Below are 15322 nucleotides of genomic sequence, written 5' to 3'. Positions count from 1 at the left end.
CTGCGTGTTTCTTTCTTTTAAAAAATTCTTCTTTTAAGACCCAGTGTATTTATCATTTCATTTTTAGCATTTCAGACTTAGGCCAGTGTTTGTCTGACTTGCTATAATGTGCTGTTTATTAAACAAAACATGATTTATGTTTAACAGAAATATCTCAGCATTGGACTCACTTTGGTCAAAATAATCTAGACACTACTCACTCTGCATAATCTGATAACTAGCTTGTATTTTTCCGTCATACCAGCTTTATCTTTGCTTTTTCTGAAAAAATACCCATTTCTTAATTATTGCTACAATTTTCACATCAGTAGGCTATTTTTTTAATCAATAAAACTGAAACCTTATTTAAATGTCATTTAAAACAACTGGGTACCTCTGTTCCAAAGACTAAATATTAAAGACTCAGCCAAGGGAAAATATCCCTGAAAAGGTTCTGCTTACCAAACAACTTACTTCCCTAAAATGGAAAAGTTCAAGTCTGTGTGTCTGTTGTGCATGTGTATACATATAGGGGTATATACCTATATACCCCCGCCCCCCCCATAAAGCCTAAATCTATACCGTATCTGAATTTACAGAATACACACAAAATAAAGCTATTAAAATTTAACCATATTTCAGGATAATCGGCTTTTTGACATTGTATACAATTAAATGTGCTTATTAACAAAATATTCTATTATGGGCATGGGGAAAATACAGATTGCAAAATTTGCAAAATATTTTTAGTTTCTTGGTGTTTGGCTCTGATACAGCATTGTTTTCCATTTGCATTCAGTGAACAAAGCTCATACACATCCTGTACTTGGAAAGCAAATAATTATCCATATATACTTAAATCAGGAGGTCATTTCTGAAGTTGGATCTAGCAAAATGAATTTATTAGACATATATTATATTACACCATACATTGTATATAAACTGATATGTAGAGGCATATATATAGATCTATACAGAAAGATATACACACACACACAAAGATCAGTTTATATAAAATGTGTTATCATATAACACCACATGCGGGTATATATTAATTTAACATCAAGTTAAAGCATCTTTTTTATATTCTTATTTGTTAAAAATTGCTCAATTTGCTCCCAATTGTAAATGGATTTTGCCAGATTAGTGTTGTATGTATTATTTAAAAGCTAAGCTAGGATACTTCTTTCTGATTAAATACCTTGTAAACACTGGATTTATTATCCAGTGATGGATTTATTATTCAGTGATGCTCTTCTTTAAATTAATGAAAATATGGGAATAAAGTACAAATTGAAGAGATCAAGGAAGCCATGCTTTTTAAAGAACAGTTGGACATTATTCCAACAAATTAGGAGATTTCTCCTTGCTTTCATAAACGTGCCAATCATCCTGTTCTTTGATTAAAAACAATAGCCTTTCAGCCTGGATTTCATCCGCAACTGCCTTTCTAAATTCAGTTTCCCCTTAAAAGTCAAGTTCTTCCCAAATCATCCTGCTTTTGAAAAAAAATCAAGCCTGAACTACTTTTATTGTAAAAAATTGTGTATAGCTTTTGAAATTCTTTTATTCCAGCATTTCAAAATGAAATAGCCTAGAAAATGTCTGTGCTTCCTAATCACTCCCCCCCAATGAAAAAAGAGGGAATTTTTTTTAAAGCTTGATCTTTTGGTGGGGGGGGACAGCGGGGGGGGAGAGAGACTTTTTTCCTAGCTCAGAATATCCAGGTGACAATTTTTTCCGGTCCATTGCAAAACACAAGAAACACCGCTGCGAAGTCTGTCTGTGACATTTGTTAGACCTAATGTGGTACATAATACATTCTGCATGAACAACCTTTACACCTCAACCCAAATTAGGGATGTGATTATTAGCACGGCTATACAATAAATTAAAGACAATTTTACAAAGACAGAGCTTGCTGGAAAGTGAATGCCTCTTTTGCCTTATTAACTGCATTGTTGAATCTGACAGCACCAACTTAAAAAAGAAAAGAAAGAAAAACAAAAACCCATCAACACCGCCTGTGTTATGATGCAAACGGTCAGTAACCACCTGGTTAGCTTGAACAGCAAGTTAGAACTTTGTTTTTAAATATGAAGCTTCATTAAGGTTAACAGCAAAGTACACAACTAACAGTAAAAAAAAATATTGTCACCAAACATGATCCACTAATTAATTAATTCCTATACAATTATTACTTTCTTTACAATTATTAATCAGCCCAATCAAGTGGCACCTACACCTAACAAAACCACAACATTTTCAAAAAGCCTTCAATACGAACGCAAAAAATCCATTAAAATACAATGCCTGTAAGTGTTCTTGACTTAAAATCTCTTGCACGTCGACAATGAAAATCTATTGGCAGCAAACGGTAGAGTGTTTTTACTTTAGTGGTTTATGATTTGAGGAAGTATGTTGTCAGACCTGGATTTTTTAAGAAATGGAGACTGACTGGGACATTGGAGACTTTTCCTTTCCAGGAGACATGAGAAAATGTGTGTTCGTTCACTACCATCCCGATGATTTCCACTGGTCGAGTCCTATCCGAGTCGCTAATGGACAGACACCGTACCTGGAGGTGTCATCACATTTCTGGAGACCCGTGTGAGCCTGTATACAGAACATGCACGGTGCTAGTACAATGTCTTTTTTCTTTTCACCACCATCCTCTAGCCTGTCTTGGAGAGTGCGAGAAACGATGCTGAAGCTGATTATAAACCGCCCTCTTTGTACTTTGCTGATTTCAATTCCCAAGCACAGCTTGGTCCTTTACAACACGAATGGCAGAAGCCAGCAATCTCTGGGCCAAAAAAAAAAGACATAACGAATAATCATCTACCCCCATCCCAAACCGGGTCCTGCCCAGACAGAGAGGCTGGCCGCCTTCTCAGCACAGAGGCTGGTTCTGAAGCCCTTGCAAAGACACCAACTCTTACGCGAGATACTTTCGCCCCCCGCGCCCCTGTCCGCCCCCCGGGGGTTACAGCCATGGGCCGAGGCTGCTCCGCATCAGCTCAGGCCGCAGTAGCGCGGGGACCCATGTGCCGTGTTCTCCCCCTGCATGCAAAGCCCGTTAGCTGGGTGCGTGGAAACGGAACTGCAGCCCCAACCCCTCACTCTCACGTTCCCACGGCGCGATCCTTCCCCAGCGCTCCTCCCCAGAACTTGGGGCACCTTCCCCCCAATTCCCCTTCTCCCGCTCTCACACACCAACTCCACCAAATGTCAACAGCGAGGGAACGAGCCAAAGGCTTTAGAACAAATAAGGCTGCGAAACACCCATGAACCACAGACCTGTCAACAGCTTCCCCCCCCACCCCCCACCCGGGTCTGGACCTAGAGAGCAGCAACCCCAAATCCGGCCCAAGTGCAAACCACCCACCCATGGCGCTTGCCACTTACAGGCGTCCGTGCCGGGCGCGCCCCAACAGTCCTGTCCCCGGCAGCAGGAGGGAGCCCAAAGCAGGGACCCCCGAGGCAATGGGGATATGAAGGGGATCCACGCGCCCCTTCCGTCAACTTGTGCCAGTTCGGCTTTGGGGGCGAAAAACCCACGTTTGTTAAGAGCAGGATCCAGACTGGGGCGAATCTAAAATTGCACATGCTTGACCTGTCCAGCCACCCTGAGTCCTGTCCCAGAGGGTCCCACATCCTGCTGGGAGGGTGGGGTCGGAACAGAGGTGGTGACTGCGGACAGAGGACCCCCCTCTAACCACACAGAGAACATCACCCCCCTCCACACACCCCTCTCCACCCAAAGGAAGGGGAGCAATAAATCCCCACCACCACCAAGTGCGGGCAAAACACTTCGCCATTAAAACAGGCTTCGAACCGGTGCAACCTTCCCCCCCCCCCCCCAGGCTGTCAGATCTCAACCAGGTCCAACCCTCCAGCGGAGAGTGGAAGATGCAAAGTGGGGGGGAGGGGGGGCATTTACCTGATCGCAAAGGGTAAAGCGCTACTGACAGCCCTAAGTTCATTTTTGGTGCGTGTGTGTGTGTGAACGCGCGTGCTCCGGTCTCCAGCGAACTCCGATCCAACTGGGCTTTAAAAAAAAAAAAAGTCTCCAAGCGACACCCAAACTAATCCTTCAAAGGCCAATTCCTTCCAGGCGGGGACCCCGAACCACGCAGCCAGCCATCCTTGCTGGAGAGCGAGAGAAGAGCGCAGCGGAGCCCCCCCTCTCCCGGCAAGATGGTTCCCAGGGAGGAGAGAGAGAGGGGGTGGGTGGGTGTGAGCGGGTGCGGGGAAAGCAGCGGCCGCGGAAAGCTAATCAAGCAGCAGCGGCAGCAGGACAAAGAAAACCATGTGCGGCGGCAGCAGCAGCAGCAGCAGCAGCAAGCCGGGGGGCAGCGCTCCAACCTGCGCCCGGCGCCCCGGAGAGGAGGCGCTTGGAGGAGCTCCCGCACCCCGGACTCACCCACACCTCCCTGGGCTGGGGAGCAGCGCGGGGGCTCCAGCGGCGGCTGGGGGGGGGTCCTGTTGGCTAAAAGTCTTTGGAGTCGGGCCCCCCTCTTCGGAGACAAAGCGGCTCCGGCCGCGCCTCGCTCTCCGGCCGCCGGCTTCAAGTGAATTCCATTGGCAACAGCGGCTCAGGGGGGTGACCTCCGCCCAGCCCGGCGCTCCTGCCCCGCCACGCGGCTCTGCACCCGGTAATCCGCAGCCCCAGGCGCTGCGCCGCACGCAGGAAGGCGCCCGAGCGCCCCCCGAGCTCCTGCCGAAGGGCTCCCGGCGAGCGGCCGCATAGGCACCTCTCCCAGCGCCGCCCCAGCGCACGGGCTCGGCCCCCCCTCGCCGCGTCTAGCCAGGAGCGCTCCACATTCAGAGACTCCGCCGCCTTCCGAGAGGGACTTCCCACCCGGCCTCTGCTCCTCCCCTCCCGCCTTCCCCGCCCTGCTCCGCCGCCAGCCTGCCACCCAGCCCTGGCCGGGGCCCCCCCGCCGGACCTCGCCGCGCTCTGCCCCGCTGCGCGCCAGCCTGACCTCCCGGTGCTGTCCCACCAGGGTTAAACGCACCTGTCCTACTGCCCAGCAGCCTGACGCCCCCTGCTCAACTGCCCCCACTATCCTGACTCCTGCACTTACCTACCTAATGCTTGGTACTAGCCTGGAGCTGCTGAGCAGCAGCTCCCAGGGGTCCCAGCTTTCTCAACACTGGGGGCAGGTGCATAGCTGGTGACTATGGTTCTGGAGTAAGTGAAGCTGGATCTGATGCATGAGAATATGAAATACAGCTGGATGTTCCGACTACAGGGCTCAAAAGCCAGAGGAGAGTTGCAGGGACAGGTAGATGCTCACACACGAGCTCTTGATTTTCCACTTCATGTGAGACACAGCACATGAACAGGGCTAAACATCTGTGCATGCTGCTGCAGTGGAGTTATAAAGCCAAGGCCCTGATCACTTGTGCTGGTTAAAGATCCCATGATACTTTTAGCAAATGGAGAAATCTTATTCCTACTATCCTGGCACAATTCAGACTTGAGCTCCAGTTTTGCCTATCTAAAGCACTCCATTAATTTCAACGAGGAAAAGGTATTTGACACTTCCAGTCCTAAACGGTTGTGCAGTATGGCTGCCAGCTGCTAAACAGAAGCCACATTCAACTCCACAGCTGGCTACATTTCAGTGGTAGGTGAAGTGAGCCCATTTGTGGGTTATACCCACTACAGTTAAGATTGCAGATGAAGGTAAATGTCAATTGGTAAAGCTTTTGAAAATCTGCACAAGAAAAGATGCTAGAAATTGCATTGTATATTACCTAATACCATACATGCACCAACATACTGCACACATTATTATTGTATCAAGAATTCGACATTTTTACCCCTTAGGAGAAATATGTCATTGGTTTTAAAAATTACACCCAGAATTCTCAAGTGTTGACAAATTGTGAGTGCCTCAATTTTGGGTGACTAAACTGAGACACTTTGGTCTTTGAGATTAAGCAGACACTGCAGTGATTCTTTTGTTTTTGCATAGACTTCTGCTATTTGAGTTCCAACACCAACTGTTAGCACCACCAGGCACTATATATATTCATTCAGCCACTGTACACCCGCCCTCTCCCAGACACTTGGGAGGATCCATGGCAAAAATAAAAACACAAAAACATTATTATGATTATATATGTAATAATTCACTCAAACGACACAGTAGTGGTTAAGCCTCCTACAAAGTTAGCTGAGCTGGAGATGGGAAGAAGTGGAGATGCTGAGAGGTATATATCATAATGTTTCTTGGCTACCATGGGGCGTTCTCTAGCTCAGTGGTTCTCAACCTTTCCAGACTTCTGTACCCCTTACAGGAGTCTGATTTGTCCTGCGTACCCCCAAGTTACACCTCACTTAAAACCTACTTGCTTACAAAATCAGACATAAAAGTACACAAGTGTCACAGTCCATTACTGAATAATTGCTTAAGTTGTCATCTTTACCATACAATTATAAAATAAATCAACTGAAATATAAATAATGTACTTACATTCCAGTGTATAGTATATAGAGCAGTATAAACAAGTCATCGTATGAAATTTTAGTTTGTACTGACTTCACTAGTGCTTTGTATGTAGCCTGTTGTGAAACTAGGCAAATATCTAGATGAGTTGATGTTCCCCTGGGAAGACCTCTACATACTCCCGGGGTGCAGGTACCTCTGGTTGAGAGCCACTGCTCTAGCTAGCATTCCTGGCTACACCTTTACCATCTAGGGATGGTCGGCACAGAAAGCAGCCTGAGCTGGCGCTGGGAAGTAAATTAAAGCTGCCTCCTTCTCATGTATGTTGAAGGGTAGGGGAGGGAGGGTTATACATATGCACTTTCCCAGTACACACCCATGCAAGGGCAGGTTGGATTTAGCCATGGGAATTTTGCCACTGATTTCTGAGTAGGTTCATTATTATGCTAAAAACTAGTAGTGCATGTGAACAGTATGTATCCAAGTACAATGTTTGGCTATATTATGACTTCTGCAATGAGACCATAACATTTCTTCATTGGGAGTCTGAGGAATATGGGGAACAGCAGCATGATGGACTCCAGTGGCTTCTCAGGATCAACCAGTTTTCCAGGCCCATGCCCAGCAAGTCTACATTTTAAAGGTCCAGCCTGCAGTTTAAGTGGATGTGGGGGGACAGAGCAGCAGCAGCAGCAGCAGGAGCGTGGGAGGAATTCTGATGGACTCAGCTCTGTTAGCTGATGTGTGGAGTTAGCAGGGTCATGGCCCTGGTCTCATTCTGCCCCTCTCCTTGGCCCTATGTTCTCCACACTGACTGCGGCTGGTTCCCCCACAGGGGACAGTTGAAGGCAGGGAAGACTCCTTGTCCTCCTCCCGCCACTCTTTGTCAGACTCAAGCTGGCCTAAGAATTTGGGGGCCGGATCCAAAGCCTATCGAAGTCAGTGGCAAGGTTGCCATTAGTACCAATGGGCTTTGGGTGGGGCCCCCTGGGGAACATCTGGCTATATGAATAAAGCTGTTGATTCCTAAAAGCTGCAACGTAAAAATGTAGGGCGGGACTAAGCTATGCAAGCTAGCAGTGCTATGTCAACTACTTAGGAAAAACCTTCCTACTAGTTTCTGATATATGGGTATAGGATTTTATGCAGATATCACTCAGTTCCTGAGGGTTCCACTGTATGATCCCTGAGAGATGACTTTTTTCCCCATTATTTTGTGCATTTCCCCAGAATTCATATTTCAGGTACAGTTGCATGCACTACAGTGGTTTCCGCTGGGACAACTAAGTGGGTATGTGCACAACAACAATACAAATAGTACTAATAGTAATAATAATAATAATGTGTTCACAATGACAGCCCCATTTAAACCCAGTGGTTATAAATATAGCAGGGTGATTATTACATGGCTGTTAAACAGAGGGTGTTTAGTCAAACTGTGATAGAAATTCTAATCCTTCAGGATAGGCTCAGTCTCATGGTCAAATTCTGATCTGAGTCATACTGGTGTAGTACCAGAGTTACTCCACTATAACTGTGGACAGAATCTGGCCCTCAGTATTGTACAGCTTTCTGAAGCTCTTGATATACATGTATTGTAAATAACAATCTTGCATTAGCAATGGAATGGATTACATGACCTCTTACTGGTAATGGGATGCAGAAGATTTCACTTCTAGCCACTTGGTTAAGTCCAGCTGGGCTGCCTGAGTCCAATTCTTAGTAGACAGGAGTCCCCAATAATATAAACAGAACTTTTGTAAGCACTATAAGCAAAGTATCCAAGGACTGCATGTACAGTAAGGCCTGGTCTAGGATTAAAGGTGTAAAATTAAAGCAAGTTAGCTATAGGATGACCAGATGTCCCGATTTTATAGGGACAGTCCCGATTTTTGGGTCTTTCTCTTATATAGGCTCCTATTACACGCCACCCCCTGTCCTGATTTTTCACATTTGCTGTCTGGTCACCCTAGTTAGCTAACATATTTGAACACATTTGAAAGCTCTGTTGTGGACAAGGCAGTGCATACTTTTCTTTAGCCAATGTGCCTTGTCTACACAAGACTTTTCAAATGTGTTAGGCAGACCTGTAATCTTAGTCTACACGAAATCTAAGACTGAATTACCCTCTCCTCTCCCTAAAATAGGTTGGCAGGGCAGTGGGCATGCCTGGGTTCATTATACATGTCCCGTAGATAAGTAGTGGGATCCAAGTTTTCCTGCTTGCATGTGCACTTTAATCTTTAGAATGAAAGGATGAGATCTTAGGGCTTCACCCAAAGCCCACTGAAGTCAACAAAAAAACTCCACTGACTTCAGTGGGCTTTAGATCAGGTTTACAGTCTCAGAAAAATAGATTTTCAGTTATACCAATCCTTTCCATAGAATAAAAATCTGGATTGACTAGGTTTTAAGACATTTCCGTCCCTTGCCCTGGTGGGACCATGCCCAAATTCTATTTTAATCTATCTGTGGTCTGTGACAAGGTTATCACTGTTTCTGCAACCGCCGTGGCCTACAGCCATCTGATGAGACCCAATGAACCTGTGTCAGAACTGACCCCAGAATTTTTTGGTCCATTTTAAAGATGCTTGGAGGTATCTAGGTGGTCCAATACAGCTTAGTTAGGAGGACTTGAAGCAGCCTAAATGCTGAGCAATACGTGGAGAGCTTTGCTTCCAAACGGTGCAGTCGTTCCCAAGAACTACCCATCTCTGTGGCAACGTGCAAATGAATTTTAAATTTATGGCAGATTATAGTGTATTAAATCATTCATGGCAAGCTCTCTCTCACCTGGAAGGCTGTGCAGTTTATTTCCTGGCCATGTGAAAATTGGATATTCCAACACTTAGGTATTCGGTTGGAAACTGGAAACATTTATGGTTCCTCTCAGTGGCTTATCTTTTCAAAAAGCATTACAGTGTCTGAATTGTGAATGTGATGATACCCTATAAAGTCCTTAATAATGCTTTGAAAATATACATAATTTTATATGTTAGAGAATATGAGATGTGTATGTGTGTGTTGGAGGGGGGTTATGAGGAAAGAATTTATGGAGCTATCAGTGTTTTTAAAGAAATGGCTTCACACAGCTAGTCTGATGGCATAATGTCCCAAAGAGTAAGAACCCGAAGATAATGTAATGTTTTACAAAATAAACCTGTCCCTAGTAACGACCTAGATGAATGCTATCACAAACAAAATTACAGCTCTTGTATACATTAAAAGGTGGCAACAGATGTCAATAAAAATAGTCTCGATTTTGCCAGGGGGATTGAATCTGCTCTACTGTGACATGGTTACACACTCAGCCTACAAGGTAAACTACTGCCTCCCCAGGTGGGCTCTTGGCAGGAGATGAAAGTGAAGCTTGACTGCCTTTGGGGAGGGGGGCAAGAGGTGGGGAGGAAAATGGTCTTTACACTTAGGGAAAAAGGAGGGTGGGAAATGTTATGCAAAATGTACATTCTTGACAGCAGCAATTAGAAAGAACCAGAACTGACATAGTGATGCAGAATAAGATTTAAGTTCAAGAAAAGTTTTCAATTTGACAAAGCAGAAAACTTTCACAGGGATGTATTAATGACAGTGTAACTTTTATTTATTTATTTAATATTTTTCTGCAGCATTTGCAGAACTAAAAACACTTTGTAATCCCTTCTTTTATGCAGAACAGATTGCAGTTTTAAGCAGAGCCCCATAAACTGCAGGTTCAAAGAAACCTGAAACTGAATTAGCATAAAAGCTGGAATTCTCATTTATATGAACAGTATCAGCGAGGCAGCCACTCTGCAGGCAGTTTTATGATTTGGGTTTCAAATGGAAACAAAGAATAAAAGTGAGGCAGAGCTGAACAGCAGAGCTCTCTTCTCCTCCTCCTTGCTAAGGGCAGGGCCTGATCCTCTATAATGCTGAGTGCTTTCCACTAATTTCAGGGATGATGGATTTCTCCCCAAACCATTAACAGTCTGGGAAAGGAAGCTTCACTGTCCTATAATTGTAGAGATATTTCACTTTGCCACTTCCCTCCCAAACTTCTCCAAATATAGTCACATATTTAGGCTAGAGTGAAGACAGACAGACATTCTCCTTCTTCTTCCCCCACTCCAAATATGAACAACAAAAATTGCCAAACTGTTTTCTGGCTACAACTTTTCAGCCAGGGAATATATACCTTCCTGTGGGTTCCATTATGATTACAAAATACTATTTACCTAGGTCCACAGCTTTGCGGACTTCTTGTGGCTTTTTATCCAGATATATTACATAATTTAACTGATGTACATTTTTAAAATCTTTTCTCATAGAAAGAAGATATCATTAAAATCCTTCCCCCACCAACTCTGATGTGAGCAGGTTTTATAAATGCAACACTCATAAAAAATGATACTCTGAGCATTATGTATCACCATTCTCCCGCCGCCATTTAGTTCTGAAACTAAAAGCCTATTTCAAAAACATTTTTTACTAATATCTTAGTTCATGTATTAAATATTTGTCACAGTCTGCTCCATAGTCAGGGTAACAGAATCTCGCAAGACAGAATAAAGCAGCCATCACTGTACGCCATAATCCCGTTCTCTGTTAATCAGACCATTTTTAGTCAAGGGAATGCTGAATCAGCACTGGGAACCAACTGAGTCATTGCTTTCATTTTCTAACATTTGAGCAAAATAACGAAAATCATGTCTAATTTGGCAAAGAGACTATAAGACATAAATCTCAGCGTTTCTGGATAATTTTAAAAGAGGTACACTTGATAAAGAAGCATAGTTACAAAAACGTGGCAAATGTCTGATCTCTTTCACTGATCTGATAAATTCCAACTTTGACTCTTACTTCATCTTCCGATGTGACATTATAGATAATAAATTTGTACATTTGGCGTCTTTGCACCACGTAGAAGCCAGCTACCTTGGCAAAAGAATGACCGTTACACTGATGAACAAAACATCCATCTAAAATATTCATGTAGTGTGATCATATCCAATGGGCAACATAACAACTTCTGCAGAATTCAAAGAACTGAGATGCATATGAGCAAAGCTGTATTACACTGCACGTAAGAGGAGTTATTATGGCACTGTTAGAAGAACCAACAAATGAAAAAAAGGCTTGATAAATATTTTCCATAACAAAACACAATTGGTTTCAGTGGGATACAGCTCTGTTTCTCATTAGTTATCCTTCACTTGTCAGACAAGTTCCATATTTCACTGAAACCCACTGAGTATTCTTTATAGTTTGCTGGGGAAAGTGGCTATATATTTAGCACATTTCCTTTATGCTGTGTGTTTTCACAGGTCTGACTTTAAAACATAGTCTACAGGCTTTCGCTTCTTTCCCTTAGGATAGTGGGTTTCAACATCCAAGAAGAGTTTAAAATCAGGTAACAAGTCATCACTTTTGAAGTTGCAGAGGAACTGAAGAGGTGCAATAGCCCCAGCAGCCATTATCAGTGCCTACCAGGGTGCCGCAGTATCAAGTTATATGATAAAGCACTCAGCTGACACCAGAAAAGTAATCATTCTCTCTCCCCTACACCACCCACTTTTTCACAAGGAGGCTTTTTACACTCATTAAATGCAACCTTATCTCTGAAACACTGCAATCCTCAGCAAATGACAAGTGCGCCTAATCTCATTTTCTGACAAACGATTCTGACAGCACCTTCCTTTTGATTTCTAAGACACGTAGCTAGACATATATTAATCTGTCAGTCATTGCCCTTAGGAAAGATGAAAGAGAGAGAGCGAGGGAGAGAGAGAGAGGAACATTTGTGAATGTGAAGAGAACAAGACAAGAAAGAGACTAAGGGCCCTTTTCTGGCTTTTTAAACTGATGCATGTGCATTTCTCAACACCTCTCACCCAAGCATCTTCTATGTTGCACAATGGTGTGTTTACTATGCAGTGATCCTACAACATTTACACCAAAAGGTAACTCTGGATTGGATTTGACCAAAGATGCATCCATCTCAGGAGACAGTGTGGTGTAGCAGCACTGAAATGGGAATCAGGCCTATTCCTGCTCTATCATTTTCCCACTGGAGTGACACTGGGCAAGTCACTTCCCCAATCTGTGCCTCAGTTTTCCTATCACTGAGATCTGTGGCTAAAAGCAGTAGATAAGAGCCAAGTATTATTTTTATTTATACACCCACTTCCGTTGTGAACAGGGCACCCCCATTATTGACATTATAAAACAGAGAAAGTCTTAATGCAAATACATTTACAAGATTGCGAAGTGTTTTGCCCCAGAGAAGTAACCTCAAGCGAGATGAGTCCTTGTTGGCTTAGGGTACCAAGACTGGTTGGAGGAGTGAAGTGATGCAGATGCTTTTCCAACGGGAACTAGAACGAAAGCACTAAACGACTGTCAGCTCGTAACAACTGCTGGTCAGCACCCAAACTGGTCTAAATACAAAACAGTCACCAGGATGTAAACGCGCCCACGTGCCAAATTTAGCAGTGACACAGAGTGGCATAAATTGCACATTGGGACTATACAGTGCTATGGGTCTTCAAGCAGAACTCCCAATTGAAATAATCGGGGGAGTTCTGCTTTAAACCCGATGACATTATAGAGCCCTGAAAGGAAGTGGTAAATCAGTGTAACTGGCACAGATTTGCCATTCAGTGAGCCTGTAAAAGAAGTGTACCTTATTTGTGAGGTGTGAGAGCGGGGGGGAGGGTGTGTGTGAAGGAGGGAGAATTTAGCAAGAAAGGTAACTAACGAAAGGGTGTAACATAGACTGAGGGTTCTGGGAATGAGGTTCAAAGGAGGGAATATAATAAAATGAGGTGGCAGGGAAGCATATTTTACCGTACACACTCCTGTTAGTTATTTTTTCTAATAAATCCTCCTCCCCTTTGGCACGTAACTCGTGTTCATTTGCATACCCTCTAAATGCTAATGCAACACAAGTTATACAGATTTTACCACTTAATGCCTCTCAGTTTACACCCAACACGTAACGTGCAATTTTGCCCAAGGACATCCGCAGGCATGGCTGCTGCCAACTACAGGCTGAATATGGCACTCCTAAACCCAGAGCCATTCACGCCTTCCCCTCCCCCACTTCCTTGAATATTAAAGTGCAGGTGAAACTTCACTGTTCCTAACAGGATGAAAAAAACTGAATGAAAGGTAAGTACAAAGGGGCTCAATCCAGTGCTTTAAAGTGATGCCATTTGCAAAGTAATACAGTCATTAAGTACTTGTTTGATGGTGGAAAAAGTAGGCCAAGATCTTTTCTAATACATTTTATTAATCAATACCTGCACTAGGAAGACGGGAACAATTAAAGTTTCTCTCCTAGCTCAGACAAAGCGGCATAAAGCTTGTGATCTACTTAAGTAGCCGCCAGTCAATGGAAAGATGAAAAGACTTCTTTAGTTTTACTTAAGAGCTGAAATGATGTTAATACTTCAAGTGTTTAGTATCTGGTTCTCAGAAAGACAGTAAATTAACATTGACAGGAAAGCTGGCCGACACTGCAAAGTCCCTGTTCTTGCATTTATACAATGATGTCATAATAACTGGAAGGCTCACAAATACATTCTTGAGCTCACTGAGCTTGAAAATAACACTGGCTATATTTCCTTTGCAGTGTATAAAGCTTTAATAAATAAGCCTACCAGAAACCCACATTTACTGCTGATGTGCCTTATAAGGATAAATGCAAATCTGCCACTCACCCAGTTTATATCTTTGCCTGCTCTGTTATTAAAGAGGGATTTTCTGCTGTATCTAAGATGAGGGGGTGAACAGAGAGAGAGGAGAGAATCTAGTGTGGAAAAGTCTCCTCCTGTGGGTAAAAAGCCAGCAGAGGAGAACCGGTCCAGTCCTCCCTCTTCCTCCCAATGGACGGGGGTTCTGAGCTCACAATGGGTGAATCGTATTCTCAGAGTCCAGGGGGAAGCCAGGCTGTATTTTTTCAGGAACCTAACGCCTTCTGAGCAGCTGACACTTGCCTCTTTTCCCTCAGCAGCATGGTTATTATTATTTACGGTCTGCATGACATGTTTTTAGTGGCTCCACGGTGCTAGGTGCTGTGCAAACACAGAGGAAGAGAATGTCCCTGGCCTTACAATCTAAACAGACAAGACAGAGGATGGGGAGGAAGTATTGTTATATTTCCCATTTCACATATATGAGGCACAGAGATGAAGTGACTTGCCCAAATGTCACCAGGGCATCTGTTCAGAGCCAGGAACTGAGCCCAGATCTGATTATAATAATAGGAGATATACCAATCTCCTAGAACTGAAAGGGACCTTGAAAGGAGTCCAGCCCCCTACCTTCACTAGCAGGACCAAGTACTGATTTTTGCCCCAGATCCCTAAGTGGCCCCCTCAAGGATTGAACTTACATACCTGGGTTTAGCAGGCCAATGCTCAAACCACTGAGCTATTCCCAGCCTTAACAAGAACTCTCTTCCTCTGGTGTGAGATTCCCCCAGCCACTGTGTTACTATTCTTTCTTGGCAACATGCCAGTACTCCACGCCCATCCTCATGAGTTAGAAGGGAAGTATAAAAAGGATTCAATGCTTTTTGGGGCAGAATGAAATCCACCAGATTAGGAGGGGAGGAAGCATCCTATAAAGCAGATGCACTGTCCAGCTCCATCCTCTTCAAGTCATGACAAGCCTCTTCCTCACCCAAAGAACCTCAAACACCTAGTTTGCTGTTGCACAGCTGGCGGTCTGAGTAAGAGATCTCCATCTTGCCACCCAACCGCTTCTATTGTTTGCTCCTACAGCGTGATCATAATTCAGTGTTTAGGCTATCACAATCTGCTGATAGGAAAGTAACTTGGGTGATCACACTTTCAAGGCTTCTTCCTAAAGCATAGGAGAGGGAAAAGCATGGCCTTAGA

At 44.0% G+C, this 15322-nt stretch overlaps 1 protein-coding gene across 16 annotated transcripts in view; it reads right to left on the bottom strand.

Annotated features, from left to right (window-relative positions):
- The window catches only part of AUTS2 (activator of transcription and developmental regulator AUTS2), a 1174081-nt gene that overhangs the window by 82333 nt on the left and 1076426 nt on the right, over positions 1-15322 (bottom strand). The gene's annotated exons all lie outside the window — the stretch shown is intronic.

Source organism: Mauremys reevesii, linkage group 20, assembly GCF_016161935.1.
Source record: "Mauremys reevesii isolate NIE-2019 linkage group 20, ASM1616193v1, whole genome shotgun sequence".
NCBI classification, from domain to species: Eukaryota; Metazoa; Chordata; order Testudines; family Geoemydidae; genus Mauremys; species Mauremys reevesii.
This window is presented reverse-complemented; position numbering and strand designations above follow the sequence as displayed.